This window comes from Lytechinus variegatus, chromosome 2, assembly GCF_018143015.1.
Source record: "Lytechinus variegatus isolate NC3 chromosome 2, Lvar_3.0, whole genome shotgun sequence".
NCBI classification, from domain to species: domain Eukaryota; kingdom Metazoa; phylum Echinodermata; class Echinoidea; order Temnopleuroida; family Toxopneustidae; genus Lytechinus; species Lytechinus variegatus.
In genome coordinates this window covers 50,307,093-50,325,454 of record NC_054741.1, presented here as the reverse complement: position 1 = coordinate 50,325,454, position 18,362 = coordinate 50,307,093, and the positions used below count along the sequence as shown (strand labels likewise).

General features: G+C 37.4%; 1 protein-coding gene across 1 annotated transcript in view; it reads right to left on the bottom strand.

Moving 5' to 3' along the window:
* Positions 1-18,362, bottom strand: part of LOC121406849 (calcium-activated chloride channel regulator 4A-like) — a 35,701-nt gene that overhangs the window by 17,266 nt on the left and 73 nt on the right. The window lies entirely within an intron of this gene.

The following is an 18,362-nucleotide window of genomic DNA, read 5'->3' as shown; positions in this document are numbered from 1 at the left end:
AACGATGTTTAAAATGCTGAAATAAGGGATATATATCCAATACTTGTAGGGTTTCACAAGTCAAATACTTGTTAAGAGATGCATTTTCATAATCTGGAAAAGAATTGCTTCCCTTGTTTAGCATGTTTAGGGTACTTTTCGAAACCCCATGGTCGTGCCTGGTATCCACTCATCAATGGAAGTGGTCCCCCCGGAATTTGAATCTAATCCCATTTCTGGGGAATGTAAAACATAATGCCCCTCACATCGTGTGCGAGAGGCATATCGTTTGTGTATAAGGAGTAAACAAAAGAAACAAAGAAACAAAAGAAACAAAAGGAAACGAGTTCAAAGGTATCGCATATGATGTGTACATATCAACGCATGCGAAATGTTCGGCTGGAGAGGTTGATCTTATCCATGAGATCAATTGCCAGTGATCCACCAATAATCCACATTAAATGTAATATCGATTCGATGGACTGTAATGATCTATATTTAAGCCTTCATTCAGTAAGTTTTTCCTCACTCAATATGTTCTCGATTTGTTTGAAAAACCACTTTCTTCTCCATGTCATAAATCTATTTTAGGTCCTGCATTTTGAATATCTCCAGCCATCAGTCGTAATATACATGCATGTATGCGGTACGGGTGTCGCGGAAAGGGATTTTGCACACGAAAAGCAGATTTGTAGGGCCTGTAACCCCCCTGTTACACAAAGCTTAGCATTGATCGTAGAGCAGTTTTCTACGTTTGATTCTATTGACTGTAATGCACAATCAATCTTAAAAATCAAGTGTATGATTAAGCGTTAACTTTTGTGTTAGGGGACCCTAATACTAGCGTCCGTGATGATTGCGAAAGGTCCCAAAAGACATGGACACGGAGGTTTGGTTTTTGGTGTCACTTTATCGCAATACCGCGTAATACATTCGGATGTATTTGCCCTTATTCTAAGCAAGTTAAATACTGTTCCGAAGCGGGATCAGGACAACTACCCCGGAAAATTACCCTCGAACAATTATCCCCGAGGACAATTACCCCCCGGACAACTACCCCCCGGACAATTACCCCGGACAATTTCCCACCGAGGACAATTACCCCCCGGACAATTATCCCCGGACAATTACCCCCGGACAACTACCCCAGACAATTACCCCCCGAGGACAATTACCCCCTGACAATTACCACCGAGGACAATTACCCTCCGGAAAACTACCCCGGATAAATACCCCCGAGACAAAGGGAGTGCACAGAGTCATACGTCGGTCGGCCGTACTTTTGACGTAAGAAGTACTCGAGTATCTTGTAATCAAACGAACGCTGTAAGAAAGCTGTAAAAGTGAGCTCCATCCACAGGCGGATCCAGGAGGGGGGCAAGGGGCCCGCCCCTCCTATTGGCAGAGCAAAAAATGGAAAAAAAAGAAAAGGGGAAAGAAGAGGAAAAAGAAGAGGTAAAATAAGAGGAGGGAGACGAGTGGAAAAAAAGGGTCAGGGAAAGACTTGGAAAACGTTTTATTTCATGTCACCATATTAATTTTTATCTCATAGCCTGTTCGATGAGATACAAATCTTGCTAAATAGGCTGATATGTAGCTTAAAATATCAAGTTTTGAAGTCGATATACAAAGCATATTTCAGCTCGGACATTATTCATTATTTTGTTTGATTTACAAACTGATTTTTTAAGTGCTCTGTTTAATGTCCATTTTATGGTGTGAATATAACTTGCAGCTTGCGCTATGCGCTCGCATTATTTGATTTGCCAAATTATATAACAAACTACTACCCCCCTTTTTTATGACAATTTACCAAAACTTTCGTCTCACGATTTGCGCTCGCATTTTTGCTAACAATATATCAACTCACAAATCCTAATAATGATAGCACAAAAGTGCTTAAAATATCCAGTTTTCAGGCCTCAGTGTCAACACATTTCATTCACACATTAGGCTTATTACATTAATAAATATGATAATATTTTCATAAATTCTTAATGACTAAATTGTCCCTTTTCAGGAAAGAATATCGACAATATCACAGTTTCATATCGCGCTTAGGAAGAGGAATAAGAAAGTTGACATTACTTTAATATGATGACAAAATGTCCTTAGACCTAGAATGTCCAGGGGGGGGGGGTATTCTGAAAGTCTCGTAAGTTTCCACTTAAATATCCTTTTAAGTTACCCATTTAATGGAGCGCTAATGTACCTCCAAATTCGTATTCTGAAAACTCTATTAGCGCTCAATTAAGTCCCTTTAGGCCACTCCCCTACTGAGCCGAATTAACCAATCAAATGCGCTCTTACAACGTAACTTTTTCTCCTAGCGCGCAGTGTCTCTTCACTTTGCTGCCTTGCAGCGCAGCGCCCGGCTGCTGCAGGTGCACTGCACCACGATCTTGATACAAAGAATTTTTGCTGAAAAATAATGCTTAAGCATATTTGCATCGGAGATTAGAGGTTCGTTATGTTGTTGAAATTAACTGTTGTCTTTTCCCTTTCTCTCTCATTTATTGTACCTTTGTGCTTTTCTCTTTTTTTCGAACGCGTTCTGATTTTCACAACCCCCTATCCATTGAATCCATTTGTAGCTTTCTTTCTTTTTCTTTTTTTTTTACAATATTTTATTTGCCTCTGTCTCGGGGCCATGATAGGGGGGGGGGGGTCTTCTTTAACTTAATTCCTACTTATTCTAAAAACTACATACTTTTCATTTATATGAGAAATCTTCTCCAACAAAATTTGAATAAACATATTTTAAAAAATCAAACAAGCATAATTTTAAAAAAGCCGAAATTTTATTGAAATTTGATGTACAAACGTTATGACATAGGTTTCTATAGGTGGAGAAAACGATGGCATCACTTCACTATTTTTTTCTTTTGTATTTTATTCTATATTCGTTTAAATACTAAAGGGGTCTATGCTTATTTTTTCATTGTCAGAAACAAGGTTTAATTCACTCCTGCACATTGCTGCATCTGCCGTGATTTGGCAATTTCATTATTGTCAAAAAAGTGTGCAAAAACAAAATAGTTTATGATGCTAATAATAAAAGAAGATATAGAAAAATAGGTTACACTTCGTAATTCCGAAGCTTCGTAATTCCGAAGGTTCTTTATTCCGAAGGTTCGTAATTCCGAAACACGTAAATTGCCTATACCTCGATGTTCGTTAATCCGAAAACGAAAAAGGGTTCGTTAATCCGAACATTTGTGGCGTAATTCCGACGATTCGTTATTCCGAAGGTTCGATAATCCGAAAACGAAATAAGGTTCGTTGTTCCGAAGGTTCGTTAATCCGAAAACGAAATAAGGTTCGTTGTTCCGAAGGTTCGTTAATCCGAAAACGAAAAAAGGTTCGTTATTCCGAAGGTTCGTTGATCCGAAAACGAAATAAGGTTCGTTTTTCCGAAGGTTCGTTAATCCGAAAACGAAATAAGGTTCGTTAATCCGAAAACAAAATAAGGTTCGTTTTTCCGAAGGTTCGTTAATCCGAAAACGAAATAAGGTTCGTTAATCCGAAAACAAAATAAGGTTCGTTAATCCGAAAAATGAAAACCTGGAAAGCAGACGCAGAGGCAAGGGGAGGGGGCGGGGGACACTGTTGCCGTTCAGTTATCATATGAGGATGGGAAGGCAAGGGCGGCCGAACGAATTTTTGTTGGGGGTAAAGCCAAAAAATGAAACTCATACGTCAAAATTGGGACTGTGGTTATATTTTCACCTGAAGATTATCATCTGCTTGAAGTCATTGTCTGTTTGATAGTGATTAAGTAGAGAATAACTTTTTTGAAGTGACTTCTTATTATGGCAAAATGTATATTTAGGCTTTATTTTTCGGGAGAGAATATAATGAGCGAGCGGCTTGGTAAAACAAATTCAAAGGTGAAGTTGTATAACGTTTTTTGTGGTCAGTTATTCTTAAAATGGCATTATTGCGAGGTGTTGCGAGCGTGAATCACAAGCTAAACTTTAGGTTATTTCAATAAAGATGAAAATTAGTTTTTAAAAATCCGAGCAGATTTCTGCTGTCATTAAAAAGATGTGCATCTAAATAAAGAATTAACACGAGCGCAAAACGCGAGCTTGAACATACTGACCAGAAAAGGAACCTGTTAAAGAAAGCATTTAGTGACCTCTTTAGGATGCATATTGCACAAATCGAATGAGAGTGCAAAGCGCAAGCTGAAATTTTTCAATATTCCAGCCTGAAAACTTAACTTAACTTGTATACTTTAAAAAGAGTATTTTATTTCGAAAAAACATGAAAAACGGCATATTTATTTTTGAAAAAGGAACTTTCCCATTTTGGAAAATATTAAAAAATTTCATGCAACGGGCCCCAGGTCAGTATATAAACAAATTACAGCTCGCCCTCACATCTTTCTCACGATTACAAAAAATGCTCCGAATGCTCACTTCGCATCTTGTTACATGAAATGTCTACTAGTTTCAGCTTGCGATTCGCGCTTTCAACATCTCACAAGGACCATTATTAGTATTATTTTTATTTTTATTACCAGCAGAAGTCGTTATTAAAAATGACATCCCCTCCAATACAAATCCTATTATCTAGAGGTTGCTCGCACGCTTCCAACACACTTGATCCCCTGCATCTTTAATTAAACCATTTGCTTATAGGCAGCAATTGCTCAGATAAAATCGAAATTGGCCTATGCTTGATCAGGGCGCCATTCTTAATGAAATACATGCTTTGCCCCAAACACACATCATCGATCGTTATTACTATATCATTGCATAATATCGTGTAATCTTGTAATGACAACATCGTTTTTGTTACCAAAATGAATTATTTTCATTTTCGGAAATACGAACCTTATTTAATTTTCGGATTAACGAACCTTATTTCGTTTTCGGATTAACGAACCTTCGGAATTACGAACCTTATTTCGTTTTCGGATTAACGAACCTTCGGAATTACGAACCTTATTTTGTTTTCGGATTAACGAACCTTCGGAATTACGAACCTTATTTCGTTTTCGGATTAACGAACCTTCGGAATTACGAACCTTATTTCGTTTTCGGATTAACGAACCTTATTTCGTTTTCGGATTAACGAACCTTCGGAATGACGAACCTTCGGAAATACGAACCTTCGGAATAACCGAACCTTCGGAATTACGAAGCTTCGGAATTACTAATGTATGCGGAAAAATAATATTCATGTTTTCCCTATAAATACACAAATATTTCTGTCTCCTTTTCCCCCTTTTCTAATTTATTTATTACCAAATATAGTCCCTAGCCTTATTCCTTATTTTACTTGTTTCTATACACCACCTTTTCCCCTTTATTCTATTCCCTTTTTAGCTCTCTCCTTTATTCTCTTCCTTCCTCCTAGTATTAAACCGGTCCGATTTGATGATATTTATACGAAATGAAAGCAACATTTAGCAAGATATGGTGAGACTTAATGGACCTCTTATCACCATTATCTTTCCCCACTGGAAAGTCCGCTAATTGAGCGCTATGAGACTTTTCAGAATACCAAAAGTCTCGTAACTACTCAACAACGAACGTAGAGGGCAGCAACACACAAGCGTGTTGCTCTATTAAAAAAAGGAAGGTCAACTCCGCTCGAATTTTGTGACCACTCTAAAAAATAAGGGGGACTTTTCGGAAATTTGTCGAGTTGATTTTTTTTCATTTGTTAATTTCAAATATTTTTTAATGAACAATTATTAGATCGGTTATTCTGGGTAGAAATATTAAAAATATTAATTTTATTTTTAAAGAAATTATTTAGCTTAAATAATCATGATTTTGACATTTTTTCTCTATTTGGAATATTAAGTCTATAACGAGGATCCCTCTTATCTTTTATTTTCCTCTGCTGAATTTCGCTGCACCACTAATAAATGCATAGACAACCACCGTAATAATCGAGGTCATTTTTCTGGCCTGGGTGCGCCGAGTCCGGCCGGTCGCGTAGCTAACTAGTGACGTTGATGATGCGCTGGGGCTTCAGTCGACTCGTCATAGATCTTCTAGCAACCAACGAACGTAGAGGGCAGCAACACACAAGCGTGTTGCTCTAAGGAAGGTCAACTCGATACGCGCATGCAACTGAGCTGCGCGCATATTTTATTGTTCATGACAACGAAATCAAATGCCGATCAAATACAACAACAAATTAGTAGTGATCAAGAAACGAATATGAAAGAATATGACTACAACGATATCAAAGATAACATTAACAAATATGTTGAAGGATATACATAAATATGAAAACATACTTTGATATTTAAAACTTTACAAATGCAAGTTTCAGGAAACTAAAGTCATTACCAAATCGGTGATTGTTGTTATCAGCGATTTCACCAGACGGCTGAATTAGGTGATTTGCGCCGAGACGATTTTGTGACCACTCGCAAAGCATTTCGGGATTGAATATGTCCCCCTTATTTTCTCTGGGCTCTTCGCTGAACCCATCATCATTCTATGCTTAAGCTACATTATGCTCCGTCGTCTGCTTAGATTTCAACCCCCTAGTCTAGCACTGGTACTTGTTCTGCTAGGCGTCGATCAGCATTTATCTGCAGTCCATATAGGCCGTGACTCATTTATTTATTTATTAGAGCAGGCAGCAATGCCAATGGGTATTAAAAAAATAATTCACGTATCTATCAGTAGTATGTTATCATTTCTTTTCACCATTTTCCCCAAAACTTATAAATTTAGAAATACATTCCAATCAGTAATAAGTAAAGTCCACATCTAACCTAGATATTGATCATGTTGATCGATAGACCAAAAGCTTCAGTCTCTGTATTTTGGTTGCTCTGCTGAACTGCGCTGGCTCACTCACCGATGGAGATTATAGTAAAATGTCAGAAATTGTTGAATAAATCCCCAGAAACGACGGTTATTCCTGTCTAGTTGATCGATAGACCCAAGTCTAAAGATCTAACTTTATTTGTCTAACTAGACAAATGCTCTGACCAGTCTCGATCTGTTTGTTGAAGATGTTGTTCCACACTGGATATCTAAGTAGATCTAGAATATATATATAGATCTAGCACGACTTGTTGGTATGAGATAGTCTATGCAACAATAAAAAATACTAAAATTATAATAAACTCAAAACAGATGAATTCCACATTGTCTTTATAGTATAGGACGCCTAAATCTAGACCATTTGAGGGTTGGTCCATGCAAGCTAAGTTTGGTTCAATTAAGGCCAGCCTGCATGGGCTAGCCGCTAGTTATGATTTTTTTAGTCCGTTAAATGCCTACAGGGTAAAGTCTAGATCTAGAACTAGAAGATTTAATGGTTGACAAGTTACCGTTAGGCCTTACCGTTAGGCATGAAATCTTTAAAATTCAGTTACAAAATGCATAAAAATAAAATCACGACGAGCTCAGTCACTTTGCTCTTTCACTTTCGAAATTTCTCCAAAAAAATACGCGTTCTGCCAGCCAAGCCCAGGCCATGCAGGCCCAGGAAAATTTACCAATTCTTGCAATATGGCAAACAAATTATGTAAAAGTCTTTGATTGCACAGAATCAATGGTCAAATTAAGATATGGATGCTGTCTATCAAATCTATTTTCTGCCCAAAATCATAAATTAAGATGGTGTAAAATCTATCTAGCTCCCATTTCTTCTAGTCTAGGCCTAGATCTAAGTATAACTGAGGTTAAGTCTAACGCAAAACGATGATGGCACTCTGCAAACGATGTAACAATCAATTTCCCAGAATTGGCTGATTTTTCTTAGAAATTATTGAAGAAAACCAGGGAAAATGTGAATAGGTGGCCGTTTATTCAAGCTTTAATAATTTGGCTTTGGAAGTTTGGTTGCTCAATGATTATCGACCTTCGACGCGACGCAGCGCCTGGCTGTGCAGCTCAGCTGCAGCGCAGCGCGCAGCCAATGCAATGCATCCGATGCATGGTTTTTTTTTTATGCCGTCCATAGTCTCGGACTCGAAGTTGAAATTTAGACCCGGATTTCGGGGATCCGGAGACTTGTATAAAGATTTATAGACTTAAAAGTCAAATGCAATTTAAAATTTGAAATCTGACCTTGAACAATCATCGTTGATAAACATCAGCCCTGAAGCAATTGCACTTCAAATCAGACCAGGCAAATTAGACGTCATTGTGTATGTTGCTAGAAGATCTATGACGAGTCGACTGAAGCCCCAGCGCATCATCAACGTTACTACTAGCTACGCGACCGGCCCAGACTCGGCGCACCCAGGCCAGAAAAATGACCTCGATTATTACGGTGGTTGTCTATGAATTTATTAGTGGTGCAGCGAAATTCAGCAGAGGAAAATAAGAGATAAGAGGTAACCTCGTCATAGACTTAATATTCCAAAATGAGAAAAAATGTCAAAATCATGATTATTTAAGCTAAATAATTTCTTAAAAAATAAAAGTAACATTTTTAATATTTCTACCTAGAATAACCGACCTAATAATTGTTCTTTAAAAATATTTAAAATTAACAAATGAAAAAAAAATCAACTCGACAAATTTCCGAAAAGTCCCCCTTATTTTTTAGAGTGGTCACAAAATTCGAGCGGAGTTGACCTTCCTTAGAGCAACACGCTTGTGTGTTGCTGCCCTCTACGTTCGTTGCTAGCAACATACACAATGACATCTAATTTGCCTGGTCTGATTTGAAGTGCAATTGCTTCAGGGCTGATGTTTATCAACGATGATTGTTCAAGGTCAGATTTCAAATTTTAAATTGCATTTGACTTTTAAGTCTATAAATCTTAATACAAGAAGCTGAATCCCCGAAATCCGGGTCTAATTTCAACTTCGAGTCCGAGACTATGGACGGCGAAAAAATGCATTGCATTGGCTGCGCGCTGCGCTGCAGCTGAGCTGCACAGCCTAGCCATGCAGGCGCTGCGTCGCGTCGAAGGTCGATAATCATTGAGCAACCAAACTTCCAAAGCCAAATTAAAGCTTGAATAAACGGCCACCTATTTACATTTTCCCTGGTTTTCTTCAATAATTTCTAAGAAAATCAGCCAATTGAGGGAAATTGATTGCAATGTTACATCGTTTGCAGAGTGCCATCATCGTTTTGCGTTAGACTTAACCTTAGTTATAGATCTAGGCCTAGACTAGAAATGGGGGCTAGATAGATTAGACCATCTTAATTTCTGATTTTGGGCAGAAAGTAGACTTGATAGACAGCATCCATATCTTAATTTGACCATTGATTCTGTGCAATCAATGTTTAAAGACTTTTACATAATTTGTTTGCCATATTGCAATTGGTAAATTTTCCTGGGCCTGCATGGCCTGGGCGGGCTTGGCTGGCAGAACGCGTAGGGCCTATTTTTTTTGGAGAAATTTCGAAAGTGAAAGAGCAAAGTGACTGAGCTCGTCATTTTATTTTTATGCATTTTCTAAGTGAATTTTAAAGATTTCATGCCTAACGGTAACTTGTCACTCCATATAATCTTCTAGTTCGTTCTAGATCTAGACTTTACCCTGTACTACCTGTAGGCATGTAACGGACTAAAAAAAATCATAACCTCCTAGCGGCTAGCCCATGCAGGCTGGCCTTAATTGAACCAAACTTAGCTTGCATGGACCAACCCTCAAATGGTCTAGATTTAGGCGTCCTATACTATAAAGACAATGTGGAATTCGTCTGTTTTGAGTTGATTATTATTTTAGTATTTTTTTTATTTCTTCATAGACTATCTCATACCAACAAGTCGTGCTAGATCTATTCTAGATCTACTTAGATATCCAGTGTGGAACAACATCTTCAACAAACAGATCGAGACTGGTCAAAGCATTTGTCTACAGTCTAGTTAGACAAATAAAGTTTTCTAGCAACTAGACAGGAATAACCGTCGTTTCTGGGGATTTATTCAACAATTTCTGACATTTTACTATAATCTCCATCGGTGAGTGAGCCAGCACAGTTCAGCAGAGCAACCAAAATACAGAGACTGAAGCTTTTGGTCTATCGATCAACATGATCAAGATCTAGGTTAGATGTAGACTTCACTTATTACTGATTGGAATGTATTTCTAAATTTATAAGTTTTGGGGAAATGGTGAAAAGAAATGATAACATACTACTGATAGATACGTGAATTATTTTTTTAATACCCATTGGCATTGCTGCCTGCTCTAATAAATAAATAAATAAATAAATGAGTCACGGCCTATATGGACTGCAGATAAATGCTGATCGACGCCTAGCAGAACAAGTACCAGTGCTAGACTAGGGGGTTGAAATCTAAGACTAAGCAGACGACGGAGCATAATGTAGCTTAAGCATAGAATGATGATGGGTTCAGCGAAGAGCCCAGAGAAAATAAGGGGGACATATTCAATCCCGAAATGCTTTGCGAGTGGTCACAAAATCGTCTCGGCGCAAATCACCTAATTCAGCCGTCTGGTGAAATCGCTGATAACAACAATCACCGATTTGGTAATTATTTTAGTTTCCTGAAACTTGCATTTGTAAAGTTTTAAATATCAAAGTATGTTTTCATATTTATGTATATCCCTCAACATATTTTTTAATGTTATCTTTGATATCGTTGTAGTCATATTCTTTCATATTCGTTTCTTGATCACTACTAATTTGTTGTTGTATTTGATCGGCATTTGATTTCGTTGTCATGAACAATAAAATATGCGCGCAGCTCAGTTGCATGCGCGTATCGAGTTGACCTTCCTTAGAGCAACACGCTTGTGTGTTGCTGCCCTCTACGTTCGTTGCTACCAACGAACGTAGAGGGCAGCAACACACAAGCGTGTTGCTCTAAGGAAGGTCAACTCGATACGCGCATGCAACTGAGCTGCGCGCATATTTTATTGTTCATGACAACGAAATCAAATGCCGATCCAATACAACAACAAATTAGTAGTGATCAAGAAACGAATATGAAAGAATATGACTACAACGATATCAAAGATAACATTAAAAAATATGTTGAGGGATATACATAAACATGACAACATACTTTGATATTTAAAACTTTACAAATGCAAGTTTCAGGAAACTAAAATAATTACCAAATCGGTGATTGTTGTTATCAGCGATTTCACCAGACGGCTGACTTAGGTGATTTGCGCCGAGACGATTTTGTGACCACTCGCAAAGCATTTCGGGATTGAATATGTCCCCCTTATTTTCTCTGGGCTCTTCGCTGAACCCATCATTATTCTATGCTTAAGCTACATTATGCTCCGTCGTCTGCTTAGATTTCAACCCCCTATATAGTCTAGCACTGGTACGTACTTGTTCTGCTAGGCGTCGATCAGCATTTATCTGCAGTCCATTATAGGCCGTGACTCATTTATTTATTTATTTATTAGAGCAGGCAGCAATGCCAATGGGTATTAAAAAAAATAATTCACGTATCTATCAGTAGTATGTTATCATTTCTTTTCACCATTTTCCCCAAAACTTATAAATTTAGAAATACATTCCAATCAGTAATAAGTGAAGTCTACATCTAACATAGATCTTGATCATGTTGATCGATAGACCAAAAGCTTCAGTCTCTGTATTTTGGTTGCTCTGCTGAACTGCGCTGGCTCACTCACCGATGGAGATTAAAGTAAAATGTCAGAAATTGTTGAATAAATCCCCAGAAACGATGGTTATTCCTGTCTAGTTGATCGATAGACCCAAGTCTAAAGATCTAGAAAACTTTATTTGTCTAACTAGACTGTAGACAAATGCTTTGACCAGTCTCGATCTGTTTGTTGAAGATGTTGTTCCACACTGGATATCTAAGTAGATCTAGGCCTAGAATATATATAGATCTAGCACGTCTTGTTGGTATGAGTTGGTATGAGTCTATGCAACAATAAAAAAATACTAAAATAATAATCAACTCAAAACAGACGAATTCCACATTGTCTTTATAGTATAGGACGCCTAAATCTAGACCATTTGAGGGTTGGTCCATGCAAGCTAAGTTTGGTTCAATTAAGGCCAGTCTGCATGGGCTAGCCGCTAGGAGGTTATGATTTTTTAGTCCGTTAAATGCCCGTTAAATGCCTACATACAGGGTAAAGTCTAGATCTAGAACTAGAAGATTATATGGTTGACAAGTTACCGTTAGGCATTAGCGTTAGGCATGAAATCTTTAAAATTCAGTCAGAAAATGCATAAAAATAAAATCACGACGAGCTCAGTCACTTTGCTCTTTCACTTTCGAAATTTATCAAAAAAAAAAAAAACGCGTTCTGCCAGCCAAGCCCAGGCCATGCAGGCCCATGAAAATTTACCAATTGCAATATGGCAAACAAATTATGTAAAAGTATTTAAACATTGATTGCACAGAATCAATGGTCAAATTAAGATATGGATGCTGTCTATCAAGTCTACTTTCTACCCAAAATCAGAAATTAAGATGGTCTAATCTATCTAGCCCCCATTTCTAGTCTAGGCCTAGATCTATAACTAAGGTTTCTAACGCAAAACGAATGTCGATGATGGCACTCTGCAAACGATGTAACATTGCAATCAATTTCCTTCAATTGGCTGATTTTCTTAGAAATTATTGAAGAAAACCAGGGAAAATGTGAATAGGTGGCCGTTTATTCAAGCTTTAATTTGGCTTTGGAAGTTTGGTTGCTCAATGATTATCGACCTTCGACGCGACGCAGCACCTGCATGGCTGTGCAGCTCAGCTGCAGCGCAGCGCGCAGCCAATGCAATGCATCCGATGCATGGTTTTTTTTTTCGCCGTCCATAGTCTCGGACTCGAAGTTGAAATTAGACCCGGATTTCGGGGATGCAGCTTCTTCTATTAAGATTTATAGACTTAAAAGTCAAATGCAATTTAAAATTTGAAATCTGACCTTGAACAATCATCGTTGATAAACATCAGCCCTGAAGCAATTGCACTTCAAATCAGACCAGGCAAATTAGATGTCATTGTCTATGTTGCTAGAAGATCTATGACGAGTCGACTGAAGCCCCAGCGCATCATCAACGTCACTAGTTAGCTACGCGACCGGCCCAGACTCGGCGCACCCAGGCCAGAAAAATGACCTCGATTATTACGGTGGTTGTCTATGCATTTATTAGTGGTGCAGCGAAATTCAGCAGAGGAAAATAAGAGATAAGAGGGATCCTCGTCATAGACTTAATATTCCAAAATGAGAAAAAATGTCAAAATCATGATTATTTAAGCTAAATAATTTCTTTAAAATTAAACTTAATATTTTTAATATTTCTACCCAGAATAATCGATCTAATAATTGTTCATTTAAAAATATTTGAAATTAACAAATGAAAAAAAATCAACTCGACAAATTTCCGAAAAGTCCCCCTTATTTTTTAGAGTGGTCACAAAATTCGAGCGGAGTTGACCTTCCTTAGAGCAACACGCTTGTGTGTTGCTGCCCTCTACGTTCGTTGGTTGCTACTCAATTAAGTCTTCGCGCGGTCATAACGCGTAGTATTGCAAGTGCGCGCAACGCAACCCTGCCAAATAAGGAAAGGGGCACTTAAGTGACTTTTCAGAATACCAAAATGCTAATTGAGCGCTAATTAACCGCTAATTGAGCTTTCAGAATACCGCCCCAGGTCCTAGGTTAAAGTAATAAAGAAGATATCAGCTCGCGCTTCACACTGGCATCATTTATTAATTGTTTTCCACATCCACTTCACAATTTTCCTACACGATGCTTTAGATAGTGCTCAAATTCACAATTTTCATACAGGAATATCAAGTACTTTGCATTATCGATTTTCGTGATAAAAATATTAGAATGCCCAGATTATGTCTAACTCTAAAACATGCGCACAACATTGAGATACGCAGCTTCATCTTTATTCAAAACGTGCTAAAATTGTCCAGATCAGATGGCAAAAATTAATGTAGGAAGAAACCAAATTACCCATTCATTTTCATGATTTACAAAACATGATTAGAGTGTCCCATTTTTAGGTCTTAAATCTCAATTATTTTTTCCGCTCGCGCTTCGCGCTCGCATCAATTGTTTGGTTTTGTACCTATACCGTTAATGATTACAAAAAGTGCTAAGAATGTCATTTTTGTTAGGTCAGAATGTCAAAAGTAATTCAGCTCGAGCTTTGCCCCTTGCATTATTTAATAGTTGAAATATGTAACGTTTTAATGGCTAACTGCAAAACCTCCTTAACAGGTCCCTTTTCGATCAAGCCAGAAACCATATTAAAAATTTCTGCTCGCGCTTTGCGCTTGCAGTAATTATCTAGTTACATACGCATCTTGTTCAGGTTCACAAACATTGCCCAGAATAGTCAATTTTCAGGTTAAAATATATACATGCAATTTCAAAAATTTTCGCTCACATTGCTTTTTCGATGAGATTCATATCTTGCTCAATATAGGCTAATATGGAGCTTAAAATATCAAGTTTTGAAGTCAATATACAAAACATATTTCATCTCGGATATCGAGCTTTCATTATTTTTCAATTTACAAATTGATTTTTTTCTTGAAAGTGCTCTGTAAAATGTCCTTTTTAGGGCTAAATAATATTATTTTCAGCTCACGCTGCTCAGTCGCATTATTTGATTTGCATAGGCCTACTTCTTTATAAATTCTTACAAACCGTCCTTAAAATGCACCTTAAGCGAATTGTTTACTATCATGATTGCCAATTTGTTTAGAAAAAACACTGTTTTTGATTATGTCATATTGTTTACAATTTAGTAATTTTGGTACTTAATTTCCTTCTTTAATATGGCTTTCACCCAAGAATAATACACACAAACACCTTGTAATTTTACCATTTAGGGCCTAAATAATAAAATTACAAGGTGTTCTTGTGTGTATCATCTTTGCATATTTTTTTTTAGCTTACATGAATGTGCACCAATTGTTTCATAATTTTTAGCTTCTTGTTAGTTGAATTGTTTTAAAATAACAGGATTATAGGTCCTACTTGACAGTGTTAGTGTTGATAGTTGCGTTATCGACTTTCAATATATTTCTACCTATAAAGGTGTCTTTTTTACGTTTTATCTATTTGCCTGATTTCTTTCCTGAAATTGAACCCAAAATAAATATTTAAAAAATCAGATCAGTTGGAATCGGAGATATTCAGCATTTGTGATTATTATGACTAATCGTGTTCAATTGATCTATGAAAACTTAGTATGAGGGCCAGTTTACACATTTTCTGATGAATATATGCATAGCCAAACGGGAGATTTCGGGTGCAAGACCCCCCCCCCCATTTTTCATGATGCAGAAGGCGCCACTAAACAAAAAAAAAAAGGAAAAAAGAAGAAAGTGAGAGAACAGGAAAAAGAGCAATATAAAAGAGAAAGAAAAAATTATCAACGTAAGATAAAGTAGAAAATATTTCGAAAAACCTGTGCCACCGACCAAAACTTAAAAAGGGTCCCGCTTTATTCTAACATAGATGCTGGAGAGAAGGGAGGATTTTCTGGGGGTAATTGTCCAGGGGGTAATTGTCCACAGGGGTAATTGTCCAGGGGATAATTTTCCTCGGGAGTTATTGTCCAGGGGGTAATTGTCCTCGAGGGTAATTGTCCAGGGGGGTAGTTGTCCGTGGGCTAATTGTCCGGGGGGTAGTTGTCCGGGGTAATTGTCCGGGGGTAATTGTCTGGGGGATAGTTGTCCGGGGGGGAATTGTCCGGGTAGTTGTCCAGGGAGTAATTGTCCTAGAACCTTATGAAGCATATCAATTTTTTCGTTGATATATCCCCTTTCTTGTCGAATGCTGATATTTTACATTAGTTGTTGATGTTAATGATAAAACAGAAAGATTTCAACGCACGTGCAAATTTTTTGACCGAAAACACGGAAATTTTGGCATAATTTCTCACATTTTTCGAAAAATATGAACCGGACAGTCCCGGAAATGATTGCAATCGATTTATGATATCTTAATCATAGTGAATTGCGTATTCATTTCAAGATTTTTCCATTATCTGTACAAAAAATATTAAGGATGAGGCATATCAATTAATTTTGGCAGCCATCTTGGATTTATGCAAATTAGATGCCTTTCCCCTATTCGGAAAGTTTGGAACTTCTAGTATGTTGTACTAGGGACCTCACAGAAATGCATTGTGATAAAAAAAATTCTGTTGCAATTTGTTCCAAGTTTAGTCAAAATTTGGGCCAAAATGACTGGGCTAATAGGCATTTGCATCCTACCGGGTACCAATTTAACACCTGGGTGGAGAGTGGAAAAGTGTGGATTGATGCCTTACCAAAGGACGCTAGGCCGTGGTGGGATCCAACACGACCCTCTGATTGCAAAGCGAGAGTCACCACGGCGCTTCCACAAATAATAATAATAATACATAAGCTCATAAGATTTATATAGCCCACTTTCCATCTTGATTAGATGCTCAAGGCGCTTCAGAGCAGAGCAACAAAAACTATTTACATATACATATAATACATGTCTGAACAATAAGTCAATGTCTATCAAAAAACACTTTTATACAGGTATGTTTTCAGGTTGCCCTTGAAGGTGGTCACTGAAGTCTGGGTTTTCAAACTGTGTGGGAGAGAATTCCACAGGCTAGGTCCTGCATGAGCAAAGGCCCGCTCCCCGCATGATTTCTTAGCAACTGGAGATTAGATGATGAGGATCGTAAATTTCTTGAGGGTTGGTAATGATGGATCAAAGACTTATTTTAACTGGGGGAAGTTCCATTGACTGTATGAAAAATCAAAAGAAGGATTTTAAAGACTATGCGTTCCTTCAGGGGCAACCAGTGAAGAGTTTTCAATATAGGGGTGATGTGGCTGCGCTTGCTAGATAGAGTTACAATACGCGCAGCTGCATTTTGCAACCTTTGCAATTTTCCAAGTTGAGAATCTGGTAAGTTGTAAAGGAGGCTATTACCAAAATCGAATCGTGAAGAAATGAGTGAATGTACCAGTTTCTCTGTTGCTAAGCAAGTGAGGCATTTCTTATGAAGCCAATACTGCGCAATTGATAACGAACTGATCTGCAAATGTTTGTAATCTGGTTGGACATGGACATGTGAGCATAAAAAATAACTCCAAGATTGCGACATGATTTTGACAAGGGGATGTCATTGCCTGAGATAGAAATGGAATCAATGTTGAATTTGTTAAGTTGAAACTTTGAGCCAAAAACTAAAAACTCACATTTACTATGGTTCAAAAGTAACGAGTTAGACTTCAACCAAGTGTCAATGTCCATTATACATCTTTCAAGATTACTCAGGGCTTGCGTGGCACTGGTTTGATCGGGTGAAAACGATATAAAAAGCTGAATATCATCTGCATATAAATGATAGTGAACAGGGAATATCTTGAAGCCCTGTCAATTAAATGGAAAACAAAGTGGGCCCTCCAACAGAGCCCTAGGGGACGCCGCAGGCCAGTGGCCGAGATGAAGAGGTAACACCATTTATGAGGACTGACTGTGAATGGAATGAGAGATAAGATTTCAGCCACTGTAGGGCCTTGCCCTAAACACCTAAACTAGTCAGAGTGTTAATAAGTAGGGTGTGGTCTACGGTGTCAAATAAATTGATAAATAATAACTTATTTTCTGTTTTCTCGATGGTTCTTTGTTCTCGGAAAACCGAGGAAAAATGAAAGTGAAATTAAAGAATTGATTAAAAAAATCGATGTCAGTGCATATCATCATGATCATTAAAAATTCGTTAACAATAACAACTGAAATGTAATATGGATATTCCTTCGTAGGAAAAATGTGACACTTGTTCCGGGTTCCTGCATTTCCTTCCCATGATAAAAGAACATGCATATACTTATGAATATATTATTATTAAAAAACATGCGTAGATGTAGTAATGTATATAGCGTATTATATTTTTGGGCTTTTAGCACTGATAATGATAATAATGATTATAATAAGGATTATATTCCGTGTGTCAGATTTTGGTGATCTCTATCACAAAATTAAGTGAATTTTGTAAGAATGGGATAGCATATACAGCCATTGGTGACGAAAAATTTATTTGTCCAACAATGCAATTTTTGTGATTTGGCGTTGTCACTTTAGTGATTCTTTTGGACTTTTTTTATACCAAAATATAACAATCAATTCTTTTTATGAATACAGTTACCACCTGACTATCCTAATCAATGAAAAATAAAATTTTCATAGATTAGGACAGTCAATAACAACACATGTCAAAAGAAGCCCCTTTTGGTTGAGTGGATCGCTCCGCTCGCAACAATTTTAAAAACTGACATCGATGACGAATTTTGTCATATTTTCCTTCTTCGAAAATGTTAGCTCAATGTGCAACCTACAGCAACCAAAAACACATTTTAAGGAGACAAAAAGAGGTTTCATAACAAGACAAACAAATTAAACATTGTTAATTTTTTATTGTTATTTTCATCCTTTTCTGACAAGGTGGACATCGTGTCG